Genomic DNA, 19,294 nt, shown 5'->3' with positions numbered 1-19,294 from the left:
TGTATTTATAGAGCTGAAAGTGTCTCATGTATGGCCACATGAGCGGATGCCCTTACTAGCACCTTTTTGTTTTAGAAAGCCAAAATCCTTCTAGTTGTTGGGGTAGGAGGTCGGACCTCTAGAGCGGCCCACACACATACGGTTCTTAGTAGAGATACAAAGTTTGCCACAGGAAGTTTTTGTGGGGATTGATGCTTGGTTGCCCTGGAGAAGTGAGTGCCGAGGGTGGATCCAGTGGGGTCAAGCTTCTAAGTATCTGCTCTGAATAGTGTATCCCCAGGGGAAACCCCATGTGGGATCAACAACTATCGTCCTGGCCAACCATAAGAATTGTGCTTGTCTTTTTTTAAACATTCAAACATTCAAAGATCAAACATCAAAACATTGTGTCTTTTGTGTCTTCAAGTGTATGCAAAACATTTTTACATTAAACAACACACTTTTCCTTGAGTCATCTTGAGTCCTCATCAACATTGTGTCCTCTTGTCACGAAAAATGGTCAAAAATTCAGATTTGGTCACAACAACAACTTTACACATTGGAAAAAATTGCACTATTTCTGGAAACACGTTTGTATAGTGTTCAACAACGTCTGTATCATTTAACCGTGTCTATGTAGGATAGAAACATGTCTGTGTCATCATAAGCAAAACTATATTTACAAAATCTTAGAAATGCATATGTGCAGTGTTCAAAAAATGTCCGTGTCATTTAATCGCATCTGTGAAGTATACATGCACGTCTATGTTCAGAATTGGAAAAACTTACAGTCCAACAAAATAAGAGCAGTCAGTTTCAGACTTATTGAGCTTCCTAGGTTATTTCTCTGGGTTTTCATCTAGCATTCAGCCTATTTCTGGGTCTCACAAATTTCATCATTGCTTTACACCTTACATTAGATTCACATTTATCTAAACTTGAGTCAAAAGGTCACTTGCTTGTCCTCATATTATTTTGTTAGCACAATACATACAACAACATTTTGCTAAGTGGTCCCTCATCAAGGTCTATCACCTTTGGGTCTCATTTGGTCTTACTTAGAGTCAAGGTCAACTTACCTCATCAAGAGATCTATCATCTCTTTGGAAGTCACACCTACTCTACTACATACATACTTGGTTTTACACTTTGGAAATTACAAGTACACTTCAAATTCATTTACATTCCATCCAACTCTTGGTCTTCCATACTTTTTCATTTTCATCCAGTCTCACACATCTTAGTCACGACCTAGTTCATGGTTGAAACCTGTTCCTAAAAATATAGGAGAGAATCTAAAGAGGCTCAAGAGTCTGCAAACATGAGTTCCTATGAGTATGACAATGATATCTTCTTCAATTATGATCATACCACATTATCTGACATGGACACTTATAGAAACACTCAAAATGTTGAGAACATGGATAACACAAACAAAAATGATACACATAATGACAATATAGACAACTTTTCCATACATTCAACAAAAGTGGAAGACTCCATTATGGATCCCAATTTTAATAGATTGGTTGAGGAAATCATGAGAAGAGATAGACAATATTTCCTGCAAGTGATGGCACAAAGTGGAACTAAAATACCTCATGATTTTGACATATCTCAAATAGTGGAAAATCGACCTATGCAAGAAACTCAACTCAACATGGATCAAAGGAGACCTAATAGTGGAGGTACAAGAGGACGACATTTTGTGCTTGAGTCTCCATCATCCTTGTTTCAAAAACCTGAGATCCCAAATACACATGGTCAAGCTTATGATACTCATGAAAGAGCATCTCACGAACAACTCTGTCTACGCAGACCATTATGGAAGTCTTATGCAAATAAATACACTCAATTGCATACCAATGCTAAGGACCAACCTTCAAAACAATTAGATATCCAAAGGCATGCTCAAAATTTGGAGACAAGGAGACCCCATGTCAAATTTGGGGGCAACACACTAGAAAAAACTCATGACATGCCTGTATAATATGATATACATGGACAAAGCAGATATTCCATTCCTCATTATGACTCTATACCAGGTGGTTCCTATACACAACATCATTATAGACCTCCTCCATATGAACATGTTTATGATCGGTACCATCCATACATGTAGTATGCTCCTCCTCCACCCAGTGGAGCAACAAATAAAGGACCTAAAATATAAAATGGAGGATATAAATACACCAAAGACAACTTATAAAATGAGAGACATATGTCCCTATCCATTTGACAAGAGAATTACAATGCCTCCTTTTCCTACACATTTCATGACACCTAAGTTTGATAAGTACAGAGGCAAAGGAGACCCTAAGGCACATATAAGACAATTCTTCACAACTTGCATTGAGGTAGCATCAGAAGAAACATACTTGATGAGACTGTTCCCACAAAGCTTAGGTGATCAAGGTATGGAATGGTTCTCCCAACTTACACCTGGGATTTAAGTCATGGGGTGACTTAGCGGAGGCTTTTATCCAACATTTCTCATACAACATAAAGAAAGATATATCAATCACCACTTTGTGCAACACCGAGCAAAAGGATGGAGAGTCTTTTTCATCATTCTTACAAAGATGGAGGAATCTAGCCAGCAGATGCTCTTGTGAAATTCCACAAAAACAAATGGTAGAGATGTTCACCCAGAATGTCAACAGAGAAATTGGTTATGACTTCAGGAAAGCTTGTTTATCCACTTTTAAGGATGTCATTGAGAAAGGCTTAGCAATAGAAAAGGCCTTAATTGAACAAGGAGTAATTAAGATATTCAAAGAAAACAAAGAGGACTTTAAAGGAAAGCACAAGCCACAATTTTGGAGAAAAAAAAAGAACACAATAAATGATGGTGTTGTTGATGCTAACACATTGAGACCCAAAATCATTCTTTCAGGATCAAGTTCTACAAACAATCAAGTGAATACTCAAACAACTTCAAAACCATGAAGGAAATACACCCCATTGGGAGAACCACTTGAGTCAGCTTTATGAAGCTAGTGGCAAACAAGATAATAACAATTCCAGACAATCCTCCATATGAGCCAAAGGTCAAACCAAATTGGTGGAATGATGATGAGTACTATGAATATCACAAGAGCAAGGGACATAAAACAAGAAATTGTCATCGACTGTGTTGGTTCTCGAAACCACAGATTGGAAAACCAAAGACTTACCTAATCCTCAGTTGATCCAATCAGCCTTGGCCAACGAATAGGGATAGTCGAAGACCAAATCCCTCTTCACTTTAGGCTCCACTAAACCTAGGTGGGTGTACCTTACACTCTCAAGCACAAAAGAGGTTTGTTTTGAGTGAATTTAAACTATGGAAATTAGCAATTGCAGGAATAGCCAAAGGTTTTCCTGCAACTATGCTAGCAGAAGTACTTTTTAATGAATGCCTTTAAAACTGATAAAATAAGTGTGAATATAGTTGTGTTATGTAAAATATTATTGTTAGGAATTTAAGCCATTATGAATAAGAGCAGTACTTATAGAAATTAGAAGATTTGTTTCTTTGGTAAGGACCTAGTGCATACAAACTCATTCAACAAAGATTAATAACAGACCAATGCCTTTATCTGATAGTTAATGAATAACTTTGTGGACAATAATCACTATCAAATCAAGAGATAGTTACAAGACCATCACTGTGATGGTTTCATTATGTGTTGCATGAACAATAAAACCCAATTTTGCATTCAATACAACATCATGTGATGGCACATCACAACAAATCCAAAAGATTTATCAAGAGGACATGATTTTATCAAACACAAAATTACACACAATGATCTGAAGATAAAAACATGAAACCTTCTATATTAACTCCTGGAATAAGAATGTACACAAAAACTGCACTTACACATACTCCAGTATATTCAGTTTGCACATAATAAAATCCTCATTCCTATTAGACCCTTCTAAAACATAACACTTGTAGCCCAGCCAGCAACAATTTTTTTTCTATTCCTTTATGATACAAAAATGACTCACTACATATATGTGAGCCAAAGGATTCAAATGAAAGGACACACCCTTTCATCCTATTAAACTAAACTTAACTAAAATCTAACACCTAACTCCTTAAATACTAGACACAAAATATAATAAAAATTAGTTATGGCCATCCAGTATTGTATCACACTTTTGTATGTGCTCCAAATACTTGTTATCCTTGTGAGTGCTGGTGTTGAATACAGTATCCCTGACAACGATCTCCATGGTAACCAATCTCTCCATCTACTCACCTGTCTCTTTCATATCCAAAACATCCACCCAGACAACATTAAGGGATGTGTTAAGTACATTCTGGCATTCTGCAATCCAAATCACTTTGTCTTTTAACTGCTCTACATAATCCACAATACCTAACAATATCTTTACAATCGGTAAATTCCTGCTTAATGTCTACACGAAATGCCTTATGCTTGTTCAACCTTCTCTGGATCTTCTCAACAATTTTCTCATTGACACTCTTCTCTTTCAACAATGCCTTAAACCTCTTCAAAGTTCTTTCATGAGAAGCCATATTATCCTGGGTCTTCTAACAATTTGTCCAAAATTCTTTGAGAACTTCCAACAAATGCTCAAACCTATTTGTCAACAAAACACAAGCAACATCTACCCTGGCAGTCCCGATTTGCCTTCTTAGCTTAATGTTTTCTTTCATTTGGTCTTCATATTTCTTTTTCCATTGCACACCAGTATAAGTTATATGTGGTACTTCATGACCATGACTTCTCAATAGGTCTTCATATAAATTCTTATATTTTTAACCCTCTTTTAACACCCACTTATTTTGTTTTGCAATGTCAATCCCCAAATCTGTGGTGACAATTGGATTAACTTCTCCCACTTTCAGCTTCATCATGTGCCCAAATGCCTTATCTACATCTATTATATTGGGTCTTTTATTTGGAGGGTATAGGGCCCAAAGCAACATTTCCTCTTCATTTGGGTCATATCTCGATCCAATAAAAATGTCATTAACACCATGTATGTCTAACTTTACATCCTTTCTATTAGAATGCAATGAGCTCTCAAAAATGAAAGAAGCACTTAAGTCCCATCCTAGGAACAAAATGATGCCTGCCTCACTAAGAAGTTGTCTCCCTCTCTGTGGTGTCATTGTGGCCACTTTTACATCAATGTCTTCTTTCAATTTTTTAAGCATCTCTGCTTCATTTTCTAGGGTAACATTTGGGATGCTTTCCCTCAACTTTTTCCCTTTGTAATGGTACAAGAATGACTTAAACTCTTTGGATTGTACAAAAACTTCATCTGCAACAAAAGCTACATCCTCTTCCATTCTCACATCTCTGTTGGCATTTATTCTCACCATAGCTTTCTCTTGGATCTCTGCCACTTCTTCTAATTCAAGTGCATGAAAGGTTGATACAACTATATTCTCATCAGACCCACTCTCAAAATCTCTTTCTTCTTTTAGTTCTTGAAGCCTTTGCTTCCTCTCTTTCAATTTTTGGTTCACTTCTTCTAAAAGCGCAATAGCCTCATTCCGTTCCTTGTTTCTAAATAAATCTTCAGCCTCCATGGGTATATGCAAATATTCTCCCAGGTTCTAGCTCTTCCTGCAGTGGTGGATATATCCCTTTGGATCATAATTTTTCTGAGCCTGGTGTCCATAAAAATTTTACTCGTCTACCAGCTTCTTTTCTATCATCTTATAAGCCTTGGTAGGTACAATGGTGAAATATCCAAAATGCAAAGTGCCAGGCATAAATACCTGCTTGTGTGCGCCACCCAAATGTTTTTCATTTGACATACTAAGTTGCCTAACAATCTCTAAATAGGCAATCCTATCAGGAACTAATGTAGGCAACATATATGGAACACCCTCAAAACCATAAACCTCAAAAAAAGTGAAATTATGACATACAAACCAGTCACCCCAATTGTGGTTGACCCCAGTGTCTCCAAAAGCATGGGGTCTTAAGAATCTCTTGATCTTAGGTGAGATAGACCCATCACCCTCCACTCCAAACAATCTGTACATAGGCTTAACAAAATATTCTTCAAAAAACACATAATGTGACTTGTCAAACCTCGAGTCCCACAGGGATACCCATAATTGAACTAGTTGGTCCTATCCATCTTTGTTCCTGGGACTCACCCTTAGTTCTTCTAGCCACAAACCTTTCATCTGCCCATGAAACAAAACCATATGCATTAGCAATGAGTAAAATTTAAAAGTAGGGTTAGGCTCTATTTGCAAACTCAAGAATCCTTCATGCAACTTCTCTGTCAAGTAAGTTGCATAATTAAATGGCCTTGGCTCATGCATTTGAATGTCTACAACCAACACCAATGGGCCTATCCTTGTAACATCAGGAACTTCTTCCCTGTAGACCTAGCTGCATGCCCAATATGTGTACTACAAATATTGCTTGAACAAAGTAATTTCGAAAGGAGGACCATCCTGCTCTATGAGTCATCCCTTCTCCTTTTTGCCAATTGCTAACTTCCACACTATGTGAGTGGTGTCCATTTGGGTATATTCTCCTTCTAGGTCTATAAAGGATAGGGTCATGTAGGGCTCATAGGACACACCAAAAACCTCCTGAGTAGACCCGACATATGTCTGTATAAATAGATCCCCATTGGGCAATTGGATGCATATTTTTTCGTTGTTGTACTTCCTCGTAAGCAATTACAATAATCTAAGATTCAAAAAAACATTTGGGACCACTAGTCTTACCAAATTTGTCGTCCAAGGGTTTGATAATGGCATCTCCTTGTTCTGCCTCAGGTAGTGATATAGAAACAATTCGTGGCCCCTTATGGTTGTCTAGATATCTCCAACCCCTTTGTACTTATCTTCCAATTGATCCTTCGGCGGCAAATAGGTTTTAGACCTCCTCGACCTAGCACCAGATGACTCCATTTGGTCAATCATGTCCTGGTTCAACTTTCACTTTTGCACACCCTCCATAGACTTCATCTTTTTTGATTTAGTAGACCGTGTATCTGAAATCTCTATGACCTTTCTTTTCCCTTGTGAACCAGAAGCCTCCATGATTAAATGCTTGAATTCTCAAATTACCTGCGCTTCTTATCTGCAACTTCAATGTTGACGATTGAAGAAACTATGAATAATTATGGCACAAAAACTCTTTCTTTATGCTAGATATGCAATGACTAGAGTCTGTAATGATAAAAAACTCATTAGATTTGTTTCGTGCGGATCCAATCCACCTGAGTGTGAGAATTAAATAATGGTTGTCATATCAGACATTCTAATGGCTAATTGGCATAACCCTACCCAATAATTCAATTACTTGGTGCCACCCAAATTTTTTGTTCCTTCAATTACCTTTTTGTCTTGTCTATCAGCATAGGTTACTTCAACTAGTCCATCGGATCTCACCCTAGCCGTTTCCCTTTTTCCTCAAGGCTTGACTTATCCTGATGGATCCTCGTTTCCTTTCTATCAGTCAACTTTACTTTATGTTAAATTGGGGTATGTCTCTCTGATAAAACCTCCTTCTATTTATCCCTCTAGTCGCTCCATTGGACTTCAGAATAAGTCACTTAATACTTCATCCAATGGTCCCATGACATCTAACTATCTTTTTAATTGGCGTAACTTTTACCGATTGCTTCATCGAGCATTGGTGTAGCATATTTTCCTTGCTTTCGATAGTTATAGTCTCCTCAATAGATCCACCCTCTATGGCATTCTGCCCATTGGGTATCGACACAACTCTAAAAATGTTTCTCCAGTAGCATAAGCTATCTCGATGAGTCTTTTTGCACCTTACTCTCCTTATCAGGTTGCTTTGGTCTATCGGTGTAGGTTTTCCCGATGTAGTCACTTCGACCGTGATGAGCTCATCTTCCTTATCAGGCATCAGGATAACTCAAAACACATCTCCCCGATGATCTATGTTATGTCGATGAGTCTTGCTCCCTTTCTTGCTTGGTACCACTTTATCAGAGAAAGTTTCTCCGATATAGTCGCCTTCTCCACTTAGTCCATTGGGTATCGGGGTGACATAATTTAGGACTTCCTGATGACCTGATGACATCGCTATAAATACACTCCCCATCAGTTGTCGGCAAGAGTTCCACCGATAACCCCATCGGGTATTGGGATAACGTTTTATCTTCATTGCCGATAGTGTATGTTACTCCGATGACTCTAACTTCTTATCATATCATCACCGTAACTCTCCCTGATGGATTACCACTAAGCCGCACTTCTTCACACTGCTCACGCCTTTTAGGAAACACCACCAGCATGAGTTACTCTAATCAATGCACTTTGTTCTCCCTGGGCGATCTTATCGGGATGACTTATATTGATAAGCAAAATTTTGCATTTTTTTCAAAAGAAGCCCTTCTCCATGGATGCAACTTTTAATAACCATACTGAACATCTCTGAACATTTTCACAACCCTGCTCTATGCTGATCTTCCAAAAGTGCTTCTACAATGAAACTAATTATGAAGATGAGGATTGCTAGAATGCCATCATACTTAACATTTCCCTTTAATATGCCCAAGTGATGCTTTTTCATGAAGATACTGCAACATATCTCCTGCACATACAATCCAGCAATAGATGGAACTATATGCAAAAAGCATCCATATATAGCACATAAATATTTTGTGAAAATATGTGCTTACAATGGCTCTTTCTGGGGATGTATGTTCTTTTTAAGGACATAGCAAGATCTCATCTATCTCAGGAAAACAGACCAAAATAGAAAATTGAAAACGCAGAACAAAAAACAAAAGGAAAACTATATTACTATGATACAAGAATACTCCCTAATTATCACCAGAAGAAATGCTTGAGGTATTGAGCATGGACTAGAAATTCCAGCACTTCGCTATCAGTGTCCTGCAAGTAATATGAGTTTTCTCCACTTTTTTCCAAGATGATATAGGGTCCTAGCCAAAGTGCATCAAAATTTCCATGTTTTCCTTTGTCTCGGTCCCTAGCATTCCATTTAAGTACCGAGTCTCCTCCTTCAAATGTCTTGTCACAAGCCTTTTTATCATGTAAATCCTTAACCATCTGTTGCCTCTGAATGTTTCTTTCCTGAGCCTCTTTTCTATACTCATCCAACTCAACCAACACCATCAACCTGTCCCCCATGAAGTTTACTTCCTCTGAACACTCCTCTGTAACAAATTTATAAACTGGAAGCAAATTATTCAAGGGTAATATTGCTTCTTTGCCATATACAAGCTCATATGGAGCAAATCCTGTGGACTTCTTGGTTGTCACTCTGTCAGCCCATACTGCTAAGATCAATTTTGAATCCCAAGCTCTTTTATTATAACCCAACATCCTTTTAATAATCTTCAACAAGTTCTTATTGCTTGATTTTGGTTGTCATTTCCTTGGGGATGGTAAGGTGATGAATAGGACAAAGTGATGCCATATTATTCACAAAAATCAGAGAACTCCTTAGATCTGAAACACATCCCATTGTCCACCATAATATTTCGAGGTACTGCAAACCTGGTCAGAATATTTTCCAAGAGAAACTTTGTCACCACTTTGCTTGTAGCCCGTCTTGTGGGAATGACTTCAACCCACTTAGTAAAATAACCAGTAGCCACCAAAATCCATTTATGCCCACCACTAGATTTGTTTTCTATTTCTCCTATGAAGTCAATACCCCACATCTGGAATGGTTCTTCTATATGCATGGGTATGAGAGGAATAGCTCCATTATACTTAAGCTTCCTTGAATTTTTTTGACATGCTTCACATTTTTTGATATAAGCATGACAATCCTTGAAAATTTGGGCCAATAATAACCGACATTAAGAATTTTATGAGCAGTGGTTTTGGTTGAAAAATGGCCTCCACATACACCTTCATGTAAGTCTTTTAAAATATTAGATGCTTGATACTCATCTAGACACAATAAGAGAATACCATCTCTATTTTTCCAGTATAAATCTCCATTAAGTAATACATACCTAGATGTTTGAAGCTTTAAAGTTATTTTCTGACTATCATTTAAACTATCAAGACACTTCATGTATTTCAAGTAATAAACAATATTTGTATAGCAAGGGCACCTCTCAATTCTCATTTGTGCATCTTCCAACTCTATTTGATTTACCTGTGCTACTTCAAGATTGGATTCTGCCATTAATTTTGCTAAACCCTAACCCCTCACCAACTTTGTGATCTGTATATCAATATTGAATTCTTGGATCTGGTTTATCCATCTGCACCTCCTTCCAGTAGTCTCTGATTGTTTGAAGATGTCTTTAACAACAACATTTGGTACATATGTAATAACAATGGCACCAACCAGGTAGGGTCTAAAAGCTTTTATGACTTTCACAAGTATAGGAGTTGAGAAATACAACCCCACAGTAGCCTGAAGATCTTCTGTAAGCTGAATAACCTGTTACAAGGAGAAGCAATGAAGCAAAATCTGAAGAACAAGAAAAACACAGGAAAAATATTCTCCAAAAAAGAGAGCTCCAATTCACCAGAAAAATGTATATTGAAAAGATGATACAATGAAAAGAAAAATAACCTCTAATAGATCAAGAAACCCTAAAAAGGGAAAACCCTAGGTTTGCACATAATAATTAATTATATGCACCTAATGTTAGCTTAAGTGTAAAAAGATAACTGGAAACTTAAAGAATTAAACAAATAATGTTTAATTAATCAAGTAAAGACCCAATTACTCTAACACCCCCCCTTAAGCTAGACTTAGGGAGAAGCTAAAACCTAGAACAACTATTGAAAGCATGAAAGATGGGTCCCAGCAACAAGGCCTGATCAGGTACTCAAATACAATGAAATCTCTATGAAACGGAGACAAAGGAGAAAACCCAGTGGGAAAAAACTCCTCTCCAAAAAGAGATAAAAGAACATGCTGAAAGAAGAAGAAGGAAGGAAGGCCTCATAAAGACCCCCCAAGGACAACTTCCTTCACCCCAAGCATAGAGGGCAACTGAAGATAGCGCGGTGATGCAAAAGGTTTCGTGAAGATGTCTACAACCTGCTCAGAAGTGGGAATGTACTCCAGAATGAGAACACCATTCTGAATCAACTGACGGATGAAATGCATGTGAAGCTCAATGTGCTTCGTCCACTGATTCTCTACTGGGTTGCAGGAAATATGAATAGCACTTTGATTGTCACACCAAAGAATAGTGGGACTATCAGGAGGAAAACCAAACTCAGTCATCAACTATCGAAGCCATAGGATCTCCTGACTAGCGAGCACAACAGAGCGGTACTCAGCCTCTGTAGATGATAGTGCATGAGCAGTCTGCTTCTTGCAAGACCATGTGATAGGACTAGAGCCAAGACAGAAAACAAAGCCGAAAGTAGACTTCCGATCAGTGACATCACCAACCCAATTTGAGTCAGTGTAGCCAACAATGTGGGGTTCCCTTGATGTATAATGAATGCCATGAGAACTAGTGCCTTGAATATACCGCAAAATACATTTGGTAGCTTGCCAATGACTCTCATGAGGAACATGGGAGAAGCGAGAGACAAGAGAAACCACAAAGGAAATATCAGGATGGGTGTGAGTCAGGTACAACAAACTGCCAACCAACTGCCTGTAAAGTGTAGAATCGACTGAAGGAGTGGGACAAGCTGTGGTCAAAACAACCCCTGACTGAAATGGTGTGGGAGTAGGCTTGCAATCAAGCATGCCGAAGTGTTGAAGCATGTCAAGAGCATACTTTTGCTGGTAGAGAGAGATCCCATCAGAAGACTGAATCACCTGAAGACCAAGGAAATAGTGCAATAGACCGAGATCTGTCATCTTAAACTGATCTATCAAGGCACGCTGAATATGTTGAATCAGAGAGGATGAGCTACCTGTGATGAGAAGATCATCAACATATAGCACAAGAATCAAAATGTCACCCTCAAGAAGCTGAATGTAGATGGTGTGATCAGAATGACTGCAGGAGAACCCAATGGAGAGCAAGAAAGAGTCCATCTTCTCATACCAAGCCCGAGGGGCCTGTTTGAGACCATACAATGAACGCCGAAGTCTGCAAACCAAAGAACTATCCTGCACAAATCCCTAAGGTTGTTCCATGTAGATTTCCTCCTGTAGATCCCCGTGCAAGAAGACACTCTTCACATCCATTTGAAAAATAGGCCAATGCTGAGAAGCTGCAAGAGAAAGTACAAAGCGAATGGAATTCATCTTGGCGATAGGGGCAAATGTCTCAAAGTAATCAATACCCTCAACCTATGAAAAACCCTTTGCAACAAGACGTGCCTTGTACTTATCAATGGAACCATCAACAACATATTTAGTGCGATACAACCAGCGACACCTAACCATCTTTCTGCCCTTAGGAAGAGGACAAAGATCCCATGTATGATTCCTCATCAAAGAAGAATACTCCTCCTCCATAGCACAATCCCACTCAGGGTGACATGTCACCTCTGAAAACTTCTGAGGATCATCTGAAATAGCATGACTCAAAAGACTAGAGCCCATTGTGTGAGAACGAGTGCGACGAGTATGTGAAGGGTCATGAGCCAGAGGACCTGCTGCTGCAACAGTAAGGTGAGCCCACTTGGGCATCTGAGGTGGAGTAGGTGGAGGTGGGGATGGTGGATCATCAACACCATCATCAGAATCATCCTCAAAAAGATCCTGAAGTGGTGCAGTGGCCGGAGTAAGCAGAGGAGTAGACACTGGAGTCGGGGTATCCACTGTGGGAAGATGCTCATCAAACTGAACATCCCGTCGAAACAGGACCTCTCTGGAATCAGGATCAAACAACCTGTACGCCTTAACAACCTCATAGTAGCCAACAAAAATGAGTGGTCAGCTCTTCCACTCCATGGCTTTCCTCTAAGCATCAGGAATAAAGGCCCATGCCTGACTACCAAATATCTGAAAAAAGGAAATATCAGGCTTGTCATGAGACCAAGCCTCCTCAGGAGTCATATGTCGAATAGCCTTGTGAGGCATCCGATTCTGAATATGGTTGGCACAATTGATTACCTCAACCCAAAAAGATGAATCCGTGGACCTGGACTGAATCATACAATTCGCCATCTCCCGTAAAGTTCTGTTCTTGCGTTCAGCGACACCATTCTGCTGAGGGGTGTAGGGAACAGTAAACTGATGCTGCAAACCATGCTCAGTGCAAAAATCTCTGAAAGCCCGATTCACATACCCCCCCCCATTATCTGTACGTATCCGCCGAATAGAACAGCCAAACTTCTTCTCGACAAATGTCTTGAAGATTCAAAATGAATCAAAGACATTAGACTTGTACTTAAGAAAGTACACCCATGTGCGTCTGGAGAAGTCATCAATAAACATGAGTACATACTTGGCCCCTGAAAAAGAAGGAGTGGGAAATGACATGAGATCATTGTGAATCAACTCCAAGGGTGCCAAAGCACAAGAGGCTCTCCCTTTTAGAAAGGGATCTCTATGATTCTTGCCAAGAACACAACCATGACAAACACCATCAGTGCAGGAAATCTGTGGGAGCCCAAGAACAAGTGCCTGTGTACTCATCTGCTGAAGATATCTATAATTGACATGGCCCAATCGCTCATGCCAAAGCTTACTCATTGAATCTGCATGTGCTATGAGAGATGAACCTGTACCCGAAGAGGGCTCAAATTCATCAAATCTATAGAGATGAGATGCAAAATCCACACTACCAGAACCCACAACCAAATCAGGGTCATGGAGGTCCCGAATAACCACATCATGTGGTGAGAACTCAACTATCTTACCAGAGCCAGAGTGGCAAATCTAATAAATGGACAAGAGGTTTGTTGAGATGTCAGGGACAACCAGAACATCCTGTAGAGTACCCCCATCCAAAGAGACAGAACCTGAACCTAAGACGAAAAACTGAACTGAGTCACCCACTGCAATTTGTGAAATACCACAAGATGCAAGAGAAGTAACCAACTGCTGAGTGTGTGTCATATGGTGAGAAGCACCAGAATATAGAATCTAAGTGGACCCAGAGGTTGAAGCTCTAGCAATGAGAGCATGACCTTTCCCTGTGGAAGGAGAAGACGCCTGAGGTGAGGAAATGTGATGCTACTGCATGGCTTCCTCTAAAGCCTCTAATTGTTTCCAACACCTAGAAATTGGATGTCCGTCCTTTCCACAAAAACTGCAAGTGTCTGATGATTTCTTCTTAGTCTTGGAGGAAGACTCACCGGACTGTGAAGATTTCCCTTGTTTGGGAGGAACTGGTTTTGAATCAGACTTAGGAGCAGGCTTGGAGGAATTCTCACTACCTGAAGAAGGCTTTTTCTGCTTCGGTTTCTGCTTTTGTTTGTCCTTCTCCTTCTCCTTAGAGGACTGAGCAACCAATGCTTTGTTCTTGGAGCCTGAGAGTGTATCTAACTGAGAAAGATGAGACTGCTCACGAGACAAGCGCTCACAAAAGACATCAAAGCTAGGCATGGTGAAATTAGTACCCAAACCATCCATGGTGGAGTAGAAAGCAGAGGCAAAAAATTGAAAGGGACCCCGAAGCTTCGAAAGAATCAAATGAATGCACTCTGTATCAGTCTTATTCTTTCCACATCCCTGAAGAATAGATCTGGTAGTCTTGAATTTGTTCAAAAAATCCTCAATAGTGGGAAAGGTATCCAGTAACAATGAAGTCAACTCTACCTCAATCTGTAATGCCCGAATCTCATTGACCCTCCCAAAGAGAGAATCAAACTTCAACCACATATCCCGAGGAGTAAGCAACTTATCAAGGTGAAACAAAATACTGTCGGAGACATGCAAAGTGATCAAACCCATGGCCTCATCCAGCTTGTTTCGGTACATAAGAACCTCATAAGGATGGTGAAGGTCTGGCTGAACCTCATCCAATGTAGCCCACAACCCTCGTGACCTGAGAAGCCTTGTGATGCGGGGCTTCCAGGTGTGATAGTTGTGTGAAGTCAACAACTCAACTGAAGGATCTGCCATGAGCACAAAGAAAAAAACTCTGCACCTGCACCTGCTTGTTGGTTGTTTTTATTATGTGATCTTTCAGAATAGACAGAAGATGCAGAAGGGTTTGTTTGTTTTGAGAGTTTAGGTGTTCTTTATTTTTGAGATAAATGACAGAAAGCGAGAAAAAAAACACCCCCCCCACAATGGAGAAACCCAAACCCTAGTACATAGTACTGAGAAGGAAGTAGTGCATAAGCAAAAAAAAATTCAAACTGATATCTCATGTACCTAGTGAAAATTCTGAAAAAAAAATCACAAATCTTAATAGAGCATGCTGAGAGCTTTCCAACGCCTATTCATTTTCGAAAAATGAAGTTCGTTTGCCCATTCTATGGCCCCGGAAGTGCAAAAAAGAAGCCCAACTTTGACTGGTAAAAAACATAGTCAAATAATAGATATAGGAAAAAGTCCACCACCACAAGGTCCAGCTCGGAATCACCTTTCCAATGCCTATTCATTCATGAAAATATGACTCCGGATGCATGATTTAGGCCCAAAAAACCAACCCCCTCTCAAAAGGACTAGAGAGGAGGGGCTGGTGGTGCTCCGGGCGGAGGTGGAGCTCTGGCCGGGCGGAGGTGGCGTGCGGGCCATGTGGAGGTGTTGCTGGGGCAGAGCGGTACAATGATCGGGCGGAGGTGGCGCAGCCTGGTGGAGCGGAGCGCAGCCGGGTAGAGGTGGCTCGCCGGAGTGGTGGAAGGGTCGTGCCGGAGCGTCGTCGGAGCGAATCTGTGGTCGCCAGCGATGGGAGGTTACGGTCGGTGAGAGCCTGCACACCGGAGCTGGAGTAGAAGCCAGCGGGTGTTACCAGAGCTGGAGTCGGAGGCCTGTGGCGCCGGGTGGGGCCGGCCTGACAGGTCCGTACGACGCCGACCTGTCAGGTCCGGTACCCTCAAAATTATGATAAAATATTTTTTTTGGTTTTTGAAGGCCCTTTTTTTGTTTGATTTTAAAAAATTTTTTTTTTTTTTGAAAAATCAAAACAGTTCGGCTTGCATGCCGTAAAAAGGCAATTTTTTTTCTTCAAATTTTTTTCTCGATTTGCGTGCAAGGGCCGTTCGGCCTGGCTTGGAGAGAAAAAAATCACCCAGATGCTCAGGGGTCAAAAATGGACAAATTTTATATGACTATAGGGGTTTTTGGGTCTTCTAAGAACGATGGTGAGGTCCGTTTAGGCCGAAAGTGCTTAGAAAAAAAACATTAACCCTAAGCACACAAAAAAATGCTTGAAACCCCATATCTGCTTCAAATGCAAAATTTTCAAAAAATAGGAACAGGTAGTTGTAGATCTGAGCTCTGATACCATATAGGAGTTGAGAAATACAACCCCACAGTAGCCTGAAGATCTTCTGCAAGCTGAATAACCTGTTACAAGGAGAAGCAATGAAGCAAAATTTGAAGAACAAGAAAAACACAGGAAAAATATTCTCCAAAAAAGAGAGCTCCAATTCACCAGAAAAATGTATATTGAAAAGATGATACAATGAAAAAAAAAAACCTCTAATAGGTCAAGAAACCCTAAAAAGGGAAAACCCTAGGTTTGCGCATAATAATTAATTAAAATAATTAATTATATGCACCTAATGTTAGCTTAAGTGTAAAAAGATAATTGGAAACTTAAAGAATTAAACAAATAATGTTTAATTAATCAAGTAAAGACCCAATTACTCTAACAACAAGAGCATAAGCTCGTTTTTCATTTAAATCATAGTTCAACTCAGATGCTTGCAATGTTTTGCTAAAGAATGCCACTAGTTGTTCATGGCCCAACAACAATAGTATGGAATGAAGCAAATGAAAACACTTGGAAAGGTTTAAAGAAATCAGGGGACTTTAATATAGGGGCTTCCTTAATGGCTCTTTTGATGTTTACAAAAGCTTCAAGAGCTTCATTACTCCACTTTATTTCAGCACCCTTTTTCAACATTTTAGCAATAGGTTTTACAATTTTAGGGATTTGAATCTTATCAATAGAAACAATCCTTTTTGGATCGATTCTTACACCATCTTTTGAAACAATATGACCTAACAATTTTCCTTCAGTAACTCCAAAATGACACTTTTTGGGATTTAAAGATATGCCATATTCTAATGCTCTAATAAAGATTTTTTCTAGGTCATTACAATGGTCTTCTGCTTTTTTAGAATAAGCAGTCATATCATCCCGGTAAACTGCCAAGATATAATCAATCAGCCCCTCAAAGGCTACATCCATAGCCCTCTAGAATGTAGCTCCTGCATTTGTCAGTCCAAAAGGCATCCTAGCATAGACATAGGTGCCCCAAGGTGTGGTGAAAGCAGTTTTGAACTTTTCTGCTTCCCTAACTTTGACTTGATTATAGCCTGAGAAGCCATCCATCATAGATAACAATTCATTTCCAGTGTCTTTCTACAAAAGAGCCTCCATGTTAGGTAAAACATAATTATCTTTTAAAGATGAAACATTTAAATTCCTAAAGTCCACACATAGTCTGATATCACCATTCTTTTTTCTGACTAGGACCAAATTGGACACCCATGTCGAGTGCCTTATGGGCTCAATAATACTAGTATTTCTCATTTTTATCAGCTCTTTTTTCATCTTGGTAGCCAAAGTAGGGTTTATTGGCCTTTGCTTCTGTCTGAAAGGCTTTGCATCAGGCTTCAAGGGTATCTCATGCTGGAACAAGTCTTCTCTATATGCTTTAAGGTCATCATATGACCAAGCGAAAATATGCTTGTACTTCCTTAGCAAATTAATCAATATTGTTCTGATTTTGGGTGTGAGATTTTTTCCAATATATACTTCTCTTGGATTGATTTCACTTCCCAAGTTTATTTTTTCAACATCCTCACATCCTCCTAAATTAGGTCTAGAACTTTCTATATCTTTATCATCAAACATTCTTTCAAGCTCTATCAATCCTTTTCGGATTTTATTTGTTTTCAGATGCAACACCTCCTACCCAAGTAGAGTCCCCTTGCCATCCTTGTCCTCCACAAGTCCATTCCAATCAATCTACTAATGCTCGTACTGATTCTCACAAAACATAAACTTTAGCAAATCCCTGTCATCATCAAATACTTTCCAACTCTTTATATTGTCAAGGACGGATGGTCTGGTCTTGATTTCTACTTGGGTAATATCATCAAAAGGGATATCATTGTGTTTGATGCCAAGTTAGCCATGAAGTCTGCCAAAATATTATTAGACCTTTCAATCCAACTGATGGAGAAAGCCTCGAAGAGTTCAATGTAATCCCAAACCTCGTTTCTGTAGCTTCTTAATTTTGCATTTTTTGTAGCAAATTTGCCTCTAATTTGTGAAACAACTAATTCTGAATCACCATAAATTGTTAGTAACTTAATGCCATGTTTATTTTCTATTTTAAGTCCTAATAAGCAGACCTCATATTCAACAATATTATTAGTACACTCAAAAGCTAACAAGAAAGAGTATTTAAATTTTTTTCCATTAGGTGAAATAAGTACAACTCTTGCTCCATTCTCATCCTTACTACAGACACCATCAAAATACAATTTCCAAATTAAAATTTCATTTTGTTTAACCGTTTATGTAGTTTTATCAACTTTTAAAGGTTTAGAAATACTTACCTGAAAGTTGTCCATATCTGAGTGGCAAAAACAAGTCACTTCATCAGGATCAACTTCTTCTATGAGGTGGGGAGATCTTGGTTCTCTATTTATCCTCACCTCTTTCCCTTTCACTGGAATAGTGGCATATGACAAGTCAAGCTGGACATGTCCACCCACCAAGTTAGACCACTTTTTGGAGAACAACATCCCATAGTTCATAGGCACTTGTACAACTGTGATATCTACCTTGTATGTAGTGTCTGGGCAGGCTGGGAATCTAAACTCAATGTCCTTCATAATTCCTACTATAGGAATTGACCTATTGTCCATGGCATATCACTTACCATAAGGTGTATCAACATGCATTCCCAATTCTTTCATGATGTCCTCTATCATGATATTTACTGTTGCTCCTGAATGTATCATGCAATTTTTTAGCATTTTTGTGTTTATGAACAATGTTAGATATAAAGGATCTACCTGTGTGAAATTTTTGGTAATAGACATGCCAAGATACACCACAGGAGGATTCTCTTTTGATTTAGGATCTTCCCTACTTACTTCTCCAACATTAGATATAATCTTCAACATCTCATTCTTGTAATATGGAAATTTCATTACTTCTAGCAGAGGCATAGATATCTTTACTTGAGACAACGCCTGGGACATGAATAAATTACTATTTGAAGTGGGCTTACTTACTTGCTTCCTCTCCATAGGCTTAATTAGTTTTGGCATTTCTTCTTTCTTGGCCTCTTCTAGTA

Source organism: Cryptomeria japonica, chromosome 6 (genome assembly GCF_030272615.1).
Source record: "Cryptomeria japonica chromosome 6, Sugi_1.0, whole genome shotgun sequence".
NCBI classification, from domain to species: Eukaryota; Viridiplantae; Streptophyta; class Pinopsida; order Cupressales; family Cupressaceae; genus Cryptomeria; species Cryptomeria japonica.
The sequence above is the reverse complement of the archived record's forward strand: the minus strand, read 5'-3'. Positions refer to the sequence as shown.